The sequence below is a fragment of the Saccopteryx bilineata genome, chromosome 2 (assembly GCF_036850765.1).
Source record: "Saccopteryx bilineata isolate mSacBil1 chromosome 2, mSacBil1_pri_phased_curated, whole genome shotgun sequence".
Taxonomy (NCBI): domain Eukaryota; kingdom Metazoa; phylum Chordata; class Mammalia; order Chiroptera; family Emballonuridae; genus Saccopteryx; species Saccopteryx bilineata.
Genome location: NC_089491.1, coordinates 312580813 through 312595680, shown reverse-complemented (window position 1 = coordinate 312595680; position 14868 = coordinate 312580813). Strand labels below are relative to the sequence as shown.

At 53.1% G+C, this 14868-nt stretch overlaps 1 protein-coding gene across 10 annotated transcripts in view; it reads right to left on the bottom strand.

The window, feature by feature from the left end:
* Window positions 1–11375, bottom strand: part of MEF2D (myocyte enhancer factor 2D) — a 35998-nt gene extending 24623 nt beyond the window's left edge. For 3 of the 10 annotated variants that reach the window (XM_066261818.1, XM_066261820.1, XM_066261823.1), the window contains exon 1: window positions 11052–11373. The gene's annotated coding sequence lies outside the window, so the exon portion shown is untranslated. Of the gene's footprint in view, window positions 1–7202; window positions 7271–10250; window positions 10452–11051 lie in introns of those variants that run through there. The other 7 variants (XM_066261819.1, XM_066261821.1, XM_066261816.1 and 4 more) reach the window with 6 other exon arrangements.
* Between the last annotated feature and the right edge of the window lie 3493 nt (window positions 11376–14868).

The following is a 14868-nucleotide window of genomic DNA, read 5'->3' as shown; positions in this document are numbered from 1 at the left end:
GGCTGGCGGGGAGGGGGAGAGGCAGGAGCAGACAGAGGGGAAGGTGCATCAAGATACGTGGGGAGAGAACAGAGCTGATGCCAGGCCTGGCACGTGGGCATAACTCAACAGCGCGCCATCCCTGCCCTGAAAACTTGCAGTCCAGCCAAGAGACAGACAAGAGAAGGGCAGGTCCCCCTTGGGCGAGGGCAGGGAGAGAAAAGGGGACCCTTGGGGGCCTGAGCTGGGCCCAGTTCCCCCCTCCACTGCTGGAAGGAGCACTTCAGCCCTGGAAGCTCTGGACTATGCCCAATCTTAGGGCAAGCAGGTCCTGAGATTGGGCAGAGGTGAACACAAGGCCCAAGGGCACTCTCAGTCCCCTGGGGAACGCCTCCACTCCCACCACAGTCCAGGGCTCATAGCCTTCCCATCCCAGTCACTTTCGGAACCTCAGCCCTGGGACTGCTTCCCATGAAGCTGAGGCACATGAGGAGCAGCTCTGGGAGATGGACAGGAAGGGGAGCCCGGTGACTCCCCCCAAATACCAGGAGATGGGGCCCTGGACAGTAAGCCCTTCCTTCACAAATACTATACTGGTCCCGCAGTTGGGGGGGGACCAGTTGGGGAGCAATACCTCTCCCAAATCTGAGCAAAGGCAGAGTTCCTCCCCTAAACCCAATTCTCACCCCCCAGTCTGTTCCCCACCTACTGCTCCCTGACTCCATTCTCTGTCTCCCCATGTGGCAGTCTCTGTATTCACCCCAGAATTCTGCAGTCTGCTCTAAAAGGCACAGGTGGTCTGCTCGCTAAGGCATAAGTGGGCCCCCACCCCCACCCCCAATCCTCCTCCCTTCAAAGTTCTGTTTGGCAGGCTAACTACCCAATCCCCTCGTTCCCACCGTCTTCCCCTCCCTCAGGGACTCCCCACCCCCAGCCCAAGAGCCTCAGGGTTGGGCAGGGGCTATTTTTAGCCTGGGCACTGAGCTAATTTTAACTCACCCACAAGAGACCTGGGGGCGGGTTGTCAGGCTAGGGGGAAGGGAGAGGGACCAGTCCAGGAAAGCGAGACCAGTCCAGGAGAGCCGAACCTGCCGCAGGGCGGTCTCAGGTCCCAGGCACCCTAGGAATGCTAGTGGAGGTAGGGCACTACAGCCTCAGCTTAGGGGCAGGAACTGACTTGCCAAGAGCAGCACCCAGTGTGCCAGCAAGGCTGAAAGCCCTCCCTGCGGCTTCTGCTGGACAACTCTTCCTTGCCCCACCCTAGGCTTCCCGCCCTCCTTTCCTTGGCAAATTTCCCGGGATGGGGTCATCCTGTTCTCTGCCCAGGAGATGCTTCTCCAGTGAGGGGCTGTCTCTTGAGCCTCCTCCTGCTTCCCCACCCCAGCCTGTCCTTCCTGTAGTCTAGCTCTCATCCTTCCTGTGGCAGCTATGAGGTACATGTCTCCCTACCAAGGCAGCAGCCAGCCCACCCTCCCAGACTCCAGCACCTCCCACCCCAACTCTGGCCTTCCCTTGGCCTCCCAGGAACCTTCCTGAAACCCCTGCAAGTTCCTGGAGCCACCCAGACTGTCTCAGGAAGAATCTGGGGGCAACAGAAGATTGAATCCCAGTAGGAAAGTGGTGGTTGCATCACAAGGAAATATGGGGGCTCTAGGCAGGGATTCTACATAACTAATTCTAGTCCCTCTTTGGCCCGAAGTCACCATGTGACCCAAATAAGTCACTGCTCTGCCACGATTCACCCACTGGCCAGGACAATAGGTGGGTGGAGTGGACCAGGTACCCAAGTGCTCTTCCAGCCTGAATATTCACTTCCTGTGCTCTGCAGAGAGGCCCAAAAGGAAAAAAGGTCAGGACTGTGTGAGTCCACGGAGAAGGAACAGCAGAGATGGCCTAGCTGGGCCCACTGTCCCCCAACTTGAGAGGTGAGGGCAATGCGGAGTCCAAAGAAGAGTAGGGAGAAGGTTGAAGAGGGGGGTGCTTTCTGAACAGTAACCCCCACAACGGATGGCTACGGGCTGACAGAGGCTCGTGGGCAGCCAGGACAGTGCCAGGTGGGGCACACAAGGCCATGGGGGCAGCTTCAGTCATACCAATCCCCGCACACACCTGGAATGCCTATCAGATCCAGGGCTTGGGTCCTGCTTCTGGTTACTGAATAGTGACTGGCCCAAGGTCACTGTCATGGTCATTGGTGGAGCCAAGTTCTGGAACCCAAGCCTGAGCCTTGCTTCATGCTCCACTCCATCAGGCCAGTCAACAATGACTCATTGCCTCTCATTTGCATGGGGATTTGCATAGTGTTTGACTTATTCCATCAGGCTCAACTTTTCATTCCAAAACCTGGGTCCACCCAGCAGAACTAGGTACTTAGGGACCCTAAGTGGAGTTCTTGATACCTCAGGTGTCCAATTCCATCCTTCTCCTGAAAGCACTCATGAATTGATAAATAACCCCCTCCCCCCATACTATCTACAGCTCTCAACCAACCGGGTCCTCCACTCCATCCAGGTCCTTGTCCAGAGAGATAGGGGGCAGGAGAGGTGCAGTTATGAGGAATCGGCAAACAGTAATGCCTGAGGAATTTGGTAAGATTCACGGGGTGAAGGATATTGGCTCCACAACTGCCTTGTGGCTCCCCAGGAAAAAATACTCTATTCACCTCCTTCGTGCAGAGGCCAGGCAGCAGGAGGAAAAGGAGGTGATCAACTTCTACCTCTATCCCCATTTTAAAAATCCACTCTAGTGCCAAATAGAGGAAATGGCCTGGTATAGCAAGCAACAGAGATACACGACTACTGAGAGCACTTGCCAGGGCAGAGTTTAGGGCCTCAAAGTAGTCTCTGGGGCTCAAATTTGCTTTGTCAGAAGCCACACAACCAAGCATGGACAGCTGGTAACATCTGGAGGGCATAGAGGTCCTCGCATTGACTCTAAGGGGAGCTAGAAGAGGTCAAACTGACCTCTGCTTGTCCAGTTATAGCATCTACTCTTTCAGCCTCACCCTTAAAACAATGAAGCCCAGCAGGGGTCTTCAATCCTGGGAGGTCCTTCTTGTTATCTAACCACCATCCCTCTCATTGTAGCCGGCCCTTGCACTACAACCTAAGCCAATTCAGTCATCTAGATGAGAGTGGTAGATAGAACCCGGGCCATCCTAAGCCTCAGCTGAGGAGAGGTGGGGGCGGTTGGGACGGTTAGTGTGTCACCTTCCACCTCCCCAACCAACTTCCCTCTGGGATCTCAGGAGACAGAAGTGAAAGTGGCAGCTGGGGCCTTGGGGGTGGGTCAGCCTGAAAGCCGTTGGAGTGAGCATAATGACACCAGTGCTGGGTCTGGGCCGCCTGCCATTGCAGCAGGTGGGCTGGTGGTTAGATCAGAAGAGGGACTTCCCATGGAAATGAGGGCAGGGCGGGTAATTATAGAGTTTGAGCCTCTGGCCAAAGGAAGAGCAGGTTAAAGAAGAAAACATGGATAAAAGCAGACAGTAGACAGTCTCAGAGGAGCACCCTCTTCCAGGGCAGTGGTTTGTCCCCTTGTTTAAAGCAGCGAGATCCCTACTTCCCACCCACAGAACAGGGCAGGGCTCCTCTGGCTGAAGCAGATGAAGGAAGCTGGGCCCTGATCACTGGGATGGAGGGAAGGGAGGGGGCCTGAGGCCTGGGTCCTCAGACTGGATAGCACCACTTCTGATGAAAGGAAAGGTAGAGGATCAGAGTATGGTGTGTCCACCTACAATTACAGACAGGGGGCCAGAAAGAGGCCAATCCAATCAGGGAAAGCAAATCCTCCTAGAGACATCATGACCCTGGGAAGCCACGGAGGATTTAAAGGGGCCACTCAGGGTCTCCTTCTGACTCAGAAGGACAGTCCTGTAAGCCCCTGGCAGGGGAGGGCAGGCAGCGCAGCTGCGTGGGCCTGCTGAGGAGGCCAGCCAGGCAGCTCTTACAGGATTAGCTTGCTGCTTTCAGGAAAGGTGCCAGGTGAGGCTAAGATGCCCAGCCAGATGGAGGGGGGCTGGGGTAGTTGGGGGGAGGGGAACTGCACACAGCTATGCAAATTCTTGCCCCACATCAGACTCATGCTCATCTTTTCATGAAGACACTGCAAAAACCCACCTGATTTCTGTCAGCAAGAACCCCTGCCTACCAAGCTTTCTCTGTCATTGTTATGATCTGGTGCTATCGTTCCCCTGAGTGGGAAGTCCTGCCTGTGGTCTACTTTTAATCTTTCTGCTATGGTTTATAACCAGAGCCCCACCCCAGGGAGCAGGTGAGGGGGCCAAGAAGTTCCTCTTCTCCCCTTCCCTTCAGCTTCCCACCCTCTGGGCTGACAGGTGGGCAAGACAAGAGGGAGCAGCCGGTCCAGGACACCTGTTCTCGCCCAGTCGCCCACTGGGCAGGGGCCCCATGGGCCTGCCATAGGGTATGCATGGGGAGTCAGCAGAGAGGCAGGCAGCTGTGGGGGCTGGAGGAAAAGGAATCAGAGGTCAAGAGAGATGTGACAGGCAAGGCCTGAAGCATCTTTTCAAGACCAGCCCTTTCTCCTGGTCTAACCCAACCATTATCCCTCACTTAAATACATAACATACACATGAGCTAAAAGGAAAAAAACATTTGAGGTTCCAGGTCATCTTACTTCTTGTTCTCCCAACCCTTAACTCCAAGTACTTGCTGGTGGGTTGGGAGCAGGGAAATCAGAAATATGAAGCTGAGAGGGATTTGATAAGCTCATGGGGCAAAGTGGAAGGGTTCTGAGACCAGGAGACAACTAGCTGGGGAGTGCAGGACCATGCCAGGCTTCTCAAACCCATCCCAGGCTCCGACTGGGCCTGGAGGTTCGTTCCCTCAGGGCCTACTCAGTTGTTCCCCTCCTCCCTACACCAAATTTCTACCTGGGACACTGCCTGCCCTCTCCCCACCTGCTGGGTAGCTGCCTTAGCCGGTAAGTCCTAGGCCAGGCTAAAGCTGACATCTGAAAAAAAGGACACATCCACTTTCTAAGCACCCACTCTGTGTTGAGTACCACACATTTTCCACTGAACCTCCTTCCTTTCCCAGGTGAGGCATACCTCTTTCACAGAAATGTAAACCAACTCAGAGCTGGGCAGGAACTTGCCCAGTCACCAGGAATAAGTGACAGAGGTGAGCTGACTGCTGAGCAGTGCTTCCCTGTGTGGCCTGGACTGAGAGCATGCAGACTCCCCATCTACCTGGGATTACGGCACATTCCCTGCAGGACAGATTCCCCCAACCTCTGGGCCAGGGAGGCTTATATCCTCCATGCAGCTTACTTCAGACAAGCCCAGGATTCTCAAGGCTCAAATCTTCAGCCCCAGCCTCTCCTCATCCATCTCACGTGGCAGCACAAGGGAACGGATCCCCAGAAGGGGTCTCTGAGTGTCATTCATTCCTGCCCTCACGTCCCTGTTTTGGGGCTCTCGCCTATGGCACTCGATCTGAAGACAACACCTCCTCAGGGAAACAAAGCACCTCCTCTCCACTTGCCACCAACTTAAATCCTCTGCCCTCTGCCAGGGAAACTACTAGGCCCACTCTTCCCTTCATCTCACAGTATCCTCCTCCTTCTCCAGGGTCTCCCTGGGCCACCAGTTCCTCTGCCCCCACACAAGGCAGAACCCTTCCCTTAACCTCAAACAAAAGCCCTTAACCTCTCCTCACAAGCTGGAGCATCACTGAAGCCTCTGATCAGTCTCAACTACATATAAAAACCAACTGCAGTGCCTGACCTGTGGTGGCGCAGTGGATAAAGCGTCGACCTGGAAATGCTGAGGTTGCCGGTTCGAAACCCTGGGCTTGCCTGGTCAAGGCACATATGGGAGTTGATGCTTCCAACTCCTCCTCACCTTCTCTCTCTCTCTCTCCTCTCTCTCCCCCTCTGTCTCTCTCTCTCCCTTTCTCTCTCCTCTCTAAAATGAATAAATAAAATTAAAAAAAAACAAAAAAAAAAAAACCCAACTGCAGCCTGACCAGGCGGTGGCGCAGTGGATAGAGCATCAGACTGGGATGCGGAGGACCCAGGTTCCAGACCCTGAGGTTGCCAGCGTGAGTGCGGGCTCATCTGGTTTGAGCAAAGCTCACCAGCTTGGACCCAAGGTCGCTGGGCTGAGCAAGGGGTTACTCGGTCTGCTGTAGGCCCACGGTCAAGGCACATATGAGAAAGCAATCAATGAACAACTAAGATGTCGCAACAAAAAACTAATGATTGATGCTTCTCATCTCTCTCCGTTCCTGTCTGTCTATCCCTGTCTATCCCTCTCTCTGACTCTCTCCTGTCTCTGTAAAAAAAAAAAAAAAAATTGTAGAGAAATAAACAAGTTTTCGTATGTTTCCATGCGCCACACAGAGCCTGGCACACAAGGACACAACAAATGTTTCCTTCCTCCAGTCCCCGGGGACCTCAAAAGTTTTAGATTTTTGGTCTCCAGAGTAGGAAAGCTCTCTTGACCAGGGGCAAAATAAAACTCCTTCTCTATATGCTTCCTTGGTCTGCCCAATTCCTAGGGGAGTGGCCACAGCACACAGCCAGAGGCACCAAGCCAAGGTCAGTGACCAGGCCTAGAGCCCAGAGACTCCTGGGATGGTGAGTTTAAATGAGTAAATATGGTCCTGCCTGGGTGTGGCCAGTAACAGGCCAGAGCTCCAGACAAGTCCCTCCCCTCCCAGCCTATGGCAAAAAGGAAAGAAGAACAGACAGCAGGAACAAACCCTCCCCAACCCCTCACCCCCCACTCCTGCCTCCAGACTATCAGGGTCCTGTGCAGAACCAATAAATGCATCCATCCCCCTTTCTCCACACCTGGCCAGAAGTATGGCTAGGCTCCCAGGAAGAGGAGGTTGTGACCACAGCCTCAAGAAAAGTTAAAATCATATGCAAAGGGTGTTGGAGATTACCCAAATCAGTGTTTGGCCCCCAAATGCCTGAGGGCTCAGATACAACCTTGATACCTCAGAGTGGACAGGGCTCATCAGGGTGAGTAGGGAGGGCGACAGAGACCAGTGACAAACCAAAACCCAGGTGCTCTGATCACCACAAGGCTAAGCAAAACTCCTATTCATCTGGAAAGCTGAATTATCCAAGGACACATGGCCATTGTGAGAGACAGAGAGGCAGGCTAAGCCAGGGCCACAGAGTGGGAAAAACTGGAGAGGGTGGGGATGTAAGGGGCAGTGATGGAAGTCAGCCAGGACTCCGCAGCTCACAAGCCATGCTCCAGGTCTGCCCATCTGAAGTATAATGTCCATCCCTCATGCTTCAATCAAGCCTTCTCTCTTCATAGTTCTTGCATGCCCTTCACCTCCTTGCTTTCAGCCCTCCCACCATATCCCCAATCTTCAATCCTTTAATCATCTTTGCCATTCACTACCCCCCACAGGGCAGGGCGGCAGCTGGCCGTGGGTGCTATAGCCACATGTATGCACTGCACACCTTCATGCATGTGTGTGGACCTGTCAAGTTCATCTGGGCCTATCAATCTGCACAGACCTCCCCCCAACCTAGCCCTCTTGCTACAAAAAAGGGGTTCATAGACTAGCCATTCCACAGCCCCAGAACAAACTCTCCTCAGAATACTTTCAGTTGGGCAGGGTGAGAGAAGTGAAAATAAATATTCCAGGAGTCAAACTGCATCATTCCCACTAGGCCAAAGTTCAAGAACTTTCAGCACAGCCACCAAGAACCACCAAAGAAGAAAAAGTGCTTTGAGATCCCCCTTTTTCCCAGGTCAAGTTAGAGCAGACTGTCTCTCCAACAACTAGCTCCACTGGCAAGTTCTTCCTGAGGTCTAAACTCCATTCTGGCTACTTCAGTTGTGGACAGACAAGGCAACATTAATCACAACACAGCCAAGTATCCAGCTTCCAGAGCAGAGCTACTAGCACCTAATACTTCCCCCTCCACCCATAAGTAAGTCACCAAACTGGGACAGAACGACAGACAGTTGGCCAGACTCCGACCCCATGACTGGCTCATAAAAGTTACCAGTGATTACAGTGATGCTGAGGTTATGCGGGCCCCACCACCACCTCCTCCTTCCCTGTAAAAGGGAGATAATTGCCTCAAACCATTTGGCATCAGAAAGCCTGGAGAGTCCCAGCCATAGTACTAAGAGGTGGGGAGAACCTGCCACCACTGCCACAAGACTCAGAATCTAACTCCTGATGATGGGTCCTGGGCCCACATCTGATCCTCATACTCACTGATAGAACCCTGGTGAACACCAAATCTGACTTGTGGCCAAGAGTTGGAGACCTCTATTACCTACCCCACTAACTCATCTTCTTCTCCAGTAAGGTAACCACCCTTTGAACTAGAGGGGCAGAAAAGCAGAGGGCCTGGCTCCAAATACAACCAGAAAAATTGTCCCTGACCCCTGCTGTCTCCAGAGAGGTTCAGAAGTGACTGGCACCCACACCAGGCCAACACCAAAGTAAGCACTGACATTCCAGACCCAGTGCCAACCAGAGAGGGCAGGGGGCCCAGCTGGCCAGAATGAGCAGGTTGACAGGATGCACAGAGAGCCAGGGACACCCACAGCAGAGAAAGCAGCCCAGGGCAGGATCAGAGAGGAGGGTGGGAGGGGATAGATAACAATCAATGAGGGTCTAAATGGAAGGTCTCTTCTTCTGTCCCCTCAGGGCCAAGGGGCCTCCTGCAGCCTCCTTGCTACTGTCTTCCAGCCCCCCCACCTGGGTGTCTACCCTTCACCTCCCCCCCCATCACACCTCCCAATAAGACCCACGGATGATTTTCTTTTAAAAAAGAAAAATCTGCTGGAGAGAGATTATGTAACAAGCAAGCAGAGAGACTATTATATCTCCCAGCTGATGAGAAGATCCAGGAGAGGGGCACAGCTGGGAAGCCTAGGCTCCTCCAGCAGAGAGGCAGCATGTACAGAGCTGGTGGACAATGGGCAGCACCCACCATCCTCCCATTTCTTCCACCACTCTGTTCCAGGTACAGCAGACAGAAGCTCTAGCCCAGCTTCACATGCCCATCCCCCAACACAAGGGTTATGATGCTCTCTGACTGGATCCTGCTTCTCCCCTTGGAGCAGGGCCTCCAAAAACAAGGATTGTGTCTTCCCTACCATGAAGCTGTGCCTGAAAGAGTGGCAGTTGGACTAAAGTTCTGACACAGATTTGCTATGTGATCTTAAGCAAAAACTCAACTTTTCTGGCCTCTAAAGGAGTGTGCGTGAAAGCTCCTCCATTCCCCAGAGAAACCAGAAACCCCCACACCTTACAAATGTGTGTGCGCGCGCACACACACACACACACACACACACACACAGACACAGCAGGTATGTTGGGGAAGAGGAGTTACATCAATAAGAATTATAACCACTGAGACCCAAGGGTCCAAATACATATGCTGAAGCAAGTGGGGGGAAGGAGCCAAATATAAGATCCAGTGTCTGCCAATCACTTCATAGAAACAAGTCCTCAACCACCCTCACATTGATCCCACCCCACCCCCACCTCCTGCCCAACACTGGGAAACCACAGGAAGGAAATTCATTCCCAGTCAGGCAGCTGGAACAGCCAGGCTAAGACCTGGAGCGGGTGTGACCCTCGACCACAAACGGGTGGACATCTGTGAACACTGACATGTGCCTTTTTGATGTTCTTACTGACCACTGAGACTTCCCCATTGGGGGGTTGGAGCAGACTGGGAGGTGGACAGCTCCCTAACTTCAAAAAACTCAATCTTGTGCTCCCCTCCTATCGAGGCCAGAGCAGCCCAAGGTCACTGCCCCAGATAACAAATTTCCCATAGTCAAGGCTGGCACCTGAATTGCCTTAGGAGACCCACAGAGCAGATGGGGCAGAGGTGAGGGAGGGCCACCCCGCTCCCCACTCCCTCACCACAAAAAATGAAGGCTACAAGGAAACCCAAAAAGGGGAGCTGGGCACAAGGTAGGGGACGAGTTGATCCACCCACTGTACCCCTCCCCCAACCCCTCAACAATGCACTGCTTAAGGGGACTTACAGAGAGCCTCCCACTCTGGACAAACCTGGGATAACCTGGTCGGTGGCTCCAAGCCACCGCTCACACCCAAGAGCCCTCCTATAATGAGACCTCAGGAGGTTTCAGAGGTCAGTTTGAATCACTGGGGAAGGGAGGCCCTTTCCTCCATCTCTTTAAGACCCAAACCTAATAGGGTGGGGAAGGGCACTGAAAAGAGACTACATACATCTTAGTTTCCTTGTCCCTCCCTCCCCAAAAGCCCTCGCTCCACTTCCTATACCTCATTCTGAGCCCAATTCAGCCCGCCATAGCTGGAGAGAGGAATTGGAGAACTCCTGCCCAGATGTGGCACAGCTGCAAACTTCTGGCCAGGGGTTCTCCAGCTGGGGCAGCTGACAAACCAGATCAGGGGTCTCGGAAGTCCCAAGGAAGGATCCTGCGTGCCCACCGCCGTGGTGACTCCGCGTCCCTACTCCACAGGCACCCGGCAAACCCGGGCCCGGAGGAGCCACACTCACACACCCCAACCCACCACCCTGGTGTCATTTGAACAACATCCCCCCTCCCTCCCCCGCTTCCCAAACAGCTGCGGCTCCCCCCGCCCCCACCCTCTCGCCGCCCTCCCAGGCCCCCTTCTGCACCATTTCGGGCCAAGGAGGAGGGAACAGGCGGCGCGAGGAGGGAAAGGGAGGGCGGGGGCCAGCTGTTAAAATGTCAGTCGCTCCCGGCTGTCACCGGAGGCCCCATCTGAGGATGCCATCCCTTCCCAGACCACTCAGAGACCGTCGGAACCCCCGGACACCGACAAACCCACAAGCCTCAAGCTGCCCGTCCCACCCCGACCTCACAGACAGCCCCACTTGTCCCCGGCAGCCGACTCTCTAACACAAACAGTCCCCTATGTAATCTCCCACCAACGCCACACGAAAACACAGCCCGCCTCACGAGTTCCTCCCAGCCCTGGAGGCCACCCATCCCATCCCTCCAGGGGATGGTCTGGACCACCCTCCACCCCAACCTCAGGACGGGGTGGGGGAGGGGGCCTCTTAAAGCGGTAAGCGCATTATTTTTCTCTACTCACCGGCCCCGCTGGGAGAAGGGGGGGTTGTCACCGCTGGGAAGGAGTAGCCCTCGTTTCTAGTCCAAGGGATTTCAACACCAGGAAGCCGCAGCTCCAGGCGGGGGAATAATAAATGAGGCCGGCGTCCACGCGGGCCCTGGGCGGCGCCGGGGGGCCTGGGCCCCCGTTGTGGGCGTGGGGAGGCGGGCAGGCGGGCGGCGGGCAGGCGGGGGACCGGGGCCGAGCGCCCGAGCCGCCTCGGCTGTGTTGATATTTTGCTTCCTTCCTCTTTCGGGCTCCAAAGGTAACTCCTCCAGCCCCCGGGAGTCAAGGCCGACGTAGGCACTGCTCAGCCTAGCTTGAGGGGTGGGAAAACAGTGGTGATGGACAAGCGAGTAGCCAACGGGAGGGACGCATGGGGGCTTAGGGGTGGGGCCAATGCAGGGCGGGCCGGGAGACGCGGCCCCGCCCCTCACTTTCCTTGGCCCGCCAGACCTGGCCGTCGGCCCCCACCCCACCCCTTGCCTAAGCTAGGCTGCAGCACCGAGAGCGGCAGATCCCTCCGCCGGCCGGGAGAGAAGGAGGGACAGAGTGAAGCAAAGTCGGGAGGCGAGACCCAGAGGCCTTTAAAAGGATCGGGCCGCGCTCGCAGTACACCCTCAGAGCTTCCCGGGCCGCCGCCTACCACTGCTGCTACCGTGCGCTTAAGGAGGTCCTTTTCCGGGAGGCTCTGCGTGCTGTGCGCACACCCTGATAGACACGTTACCCCGACCGCTCCCCCCAAGCCCCAGGAGAGGTGGGAGTCTAGATAGATAAACTAAGGATGAACGCTAAGTGATGAAAAGATTCCATCTCCCCCACTTACTGTGTGCCGAAGCTCACTTAAAGGGATACATTCATTTTTTAGGGTTACCTAGGGAGCCCCTTTGCTCCCTCTACCTGTGAGAGACCCCCTTCCCTATAAGGGCCTGGCTCTGCAGACGCCCAGCAATTTAAAGCGACAGTTTATAGTTGAGTGACCTAATCCCCAGTGCTTGAAGCCCCAGAAGATTTACAGCCTGGGAAAGTGGGGGGGGGGGCGTTAAACGGGCGGGCCCCTAATTTTCCCCAGCATAGGAAACACCCAAAGTCTTCTTTTTAAAAATTAAGAATTCCTAGTTGCTCCAGGGTGTGGTGGATCTTTACATGTTCTACAACAGAAGTGTGGGTGCCGTACCAGTCAGACTTCCTCTCCAGCATCTCTGTTACCTCTAAGTTCTGCTTTCTACCCAGAGCTTGAGAAAATGAAGGAATCTGGCTTAGATCTCAACCTTGCAGAACAGAAGGGCACTCAGTTCTTCATACACCCTGATTTCTATCTGGCTGGGTTTGATTTACTGGACAAAGACTTGATTCTGGTTTAAGTGCTGAAAAGACTAGCATATACAGAGGGAGGCAGCATGTCAGGTGATTGGAAGCATCAAGTTTGGAGTACTCAAGCTGCCTTGGTTCCAAGCCTTATTTCACCATTTATTAACTGTGAACACAGGAACATTATTGCACTGCCCTGTAAGTCATGATCCTCATGGGTAAAATTGGAAATAGTGGTAATACTACCTAACTCATAAATTTGGCGTGAAAATTAAATTAGTTCATACAAGTAGATTGTTTAGAACAGAATCTCATGCTGCATTATAATAATTCAAGGGTGAGACAGCAAAGACCCCTTTAGGTCCATTGTCACATAAAAGCCTCAAAGGAGACAAGCTCAGTAGAATTGCTCTGCAAATAGGTTGGAGGCTTATCTTAAACATCCTAAGACAGGGAACCAGTAGGCTCCTATTTCCTTGGCCTCAGTTTTCCAACCCTTCCACATGGCTTCTCCTTCAGGAAACCTGATTTAAAATGTCCCACTTTGGCCTGACCTGTGGTGGCGCAGTGGATAAAGTGTCGACCTGGAAATGCTGAGGTCGCCGGTTCGAAACCCTGGGCTTGCCTGGTTAAGGCACATATGGGAGTTGATGCTTCCAGCTCCTCCCCGCTTCTCTCTCTCTGTCTGTCTCTCTCTCCTCTCTGTCTCTCTCTCTCTCCCTCTCTCTCTCCTCTCTAAAAATGAATAAATAAAAAATAAAAATAAAAAATTAAAAAAAAAAAAAAAAAGTCCCACTTTGTTCCCCATTAGACCCGGGAAATGGGGCCCAGCACCAGAAGATGTCAGTCTTCCCTGCAAGAAAAGCCCATCTGCCTTGTCTCCAAGGCCTCTGAGAAGTACAGAGCCTTGTGCCAGGTCTGGGGCTGTGGCAGTAGCAGGATGGGAAAGTGTACACCCCTCCCTCAAGTGGGGAACCTCCCCTCACTTGTGGCCTCTATTTTTAGTGCTTCCCCAGGCTCTAGCTGGAGAAATGGTTTAGTCATCAGGGTGTTTATTTTCCGGCTGTTTCCGTTGTCGATGTCGGGAGAGCAGAATGTTGAGACTGAAGAGATCCAGGACTGCTGGAAAAGACTTCATAGGAGCAGGCCTGGGAACTCAGCCTTCAGACCATTGGGTCCCAGACCATAGAAAAATAACAAAGTGAGCAGGGGGCAGCCAAGCCCTCAAAAGACCTAGGGAGCTGGGCTCTCCACCAGCCTCCAGTATTGAGGCTCTCAAAGCCAGAGACCTCTTTGGCCCCAGCTCTATTAGAAGGATTTTCTCAGAAATATAAGCAGCCGCCTGACCAGGCGATGGCACAATGGATAGAGCGTCGGACTGGGACGTGGAGGACCCAGGTTCATAAACCCCGAGGTCACCAGCTTGAGCATGGGCTCATCTGGTTTGAGCAAGGCTCACCAGCTTGAGCTCAAGGTCACTGGCTTGAGCAAGGGGTCACTCAGTCTGGTGTAGCCCCCTGGTCAAGGCACATATGAGAAAGCAATCCATGAACAACTAAGGTGCAGCAACAAAAAACTGATGCTTCTCATCTCTCTCCCTTCCTGTCTCTCTCTCTCTCTGTCAAAATAAGTAAATAAAAATTTAAATTACAAATATATTTTATATTATATATATTATATATTATATATGCAGCCCTTGAACAAATTCTTAATTCTTGCCCAGGGCTGATGCCCAGACCCCCCCCCCCCCAATCTCCTATTTATCTGTCTGGTGAGCCTCCCACCAACCACAACTCCAGCCAATCTTAACCCGTATGGCAGGCTTTCCAAGGCTGTGATTGGCCAGTTGATGGAATGTTGGGTCCTTAACAAAGGAATGAGGAAGAAAGGTGAGTCACCTGGGAGGGTGTTAAACGCCCAGCAGCTGAAGAGAAAAACTAAGGGGGTGGGGAGAAGGGTGCTCAGAGGAGAGATAGAGTGTCCTGGCCCCTGAGGTGCTGAAATGGTAATTCATTAAAAAACCAAGTAGGAGAGGCTGATAGAACTTAACATATGTAGGAGAGGCTGAAGGATAGAATTATATATGCCTATGTGTGTGTACACAGAGAGATAGAAAACTTCATGGAAAAGGAAAAGTAACAAACGAGATCTTGATTTCCATGGAAAATTAAGGCAGGATCTAGGGAATAATGTTGCTGGAAATCAGATTATAATAAAGGCATCATATATATATATATATATATATATATATTTTTTTTTTTTTTTACAGTCAGAGAGAGGGATAGACGGAGACAGACAGACAGAAACAAAGAGATGAGAAGCATCAATCATCAGTTTTTCGTTGCGACACCTTAGTTGTTCATTGATTGTTTTCTCATATGTGCCTTGACCGCGGGCCTTCAACAGACCGAGTAACCCCTTGCTCAAGCCAGCGACCTTGGATCCAAGCTGGTGAGCTTTTGGTCAAACCAGATAAGCCCGCGCTCAA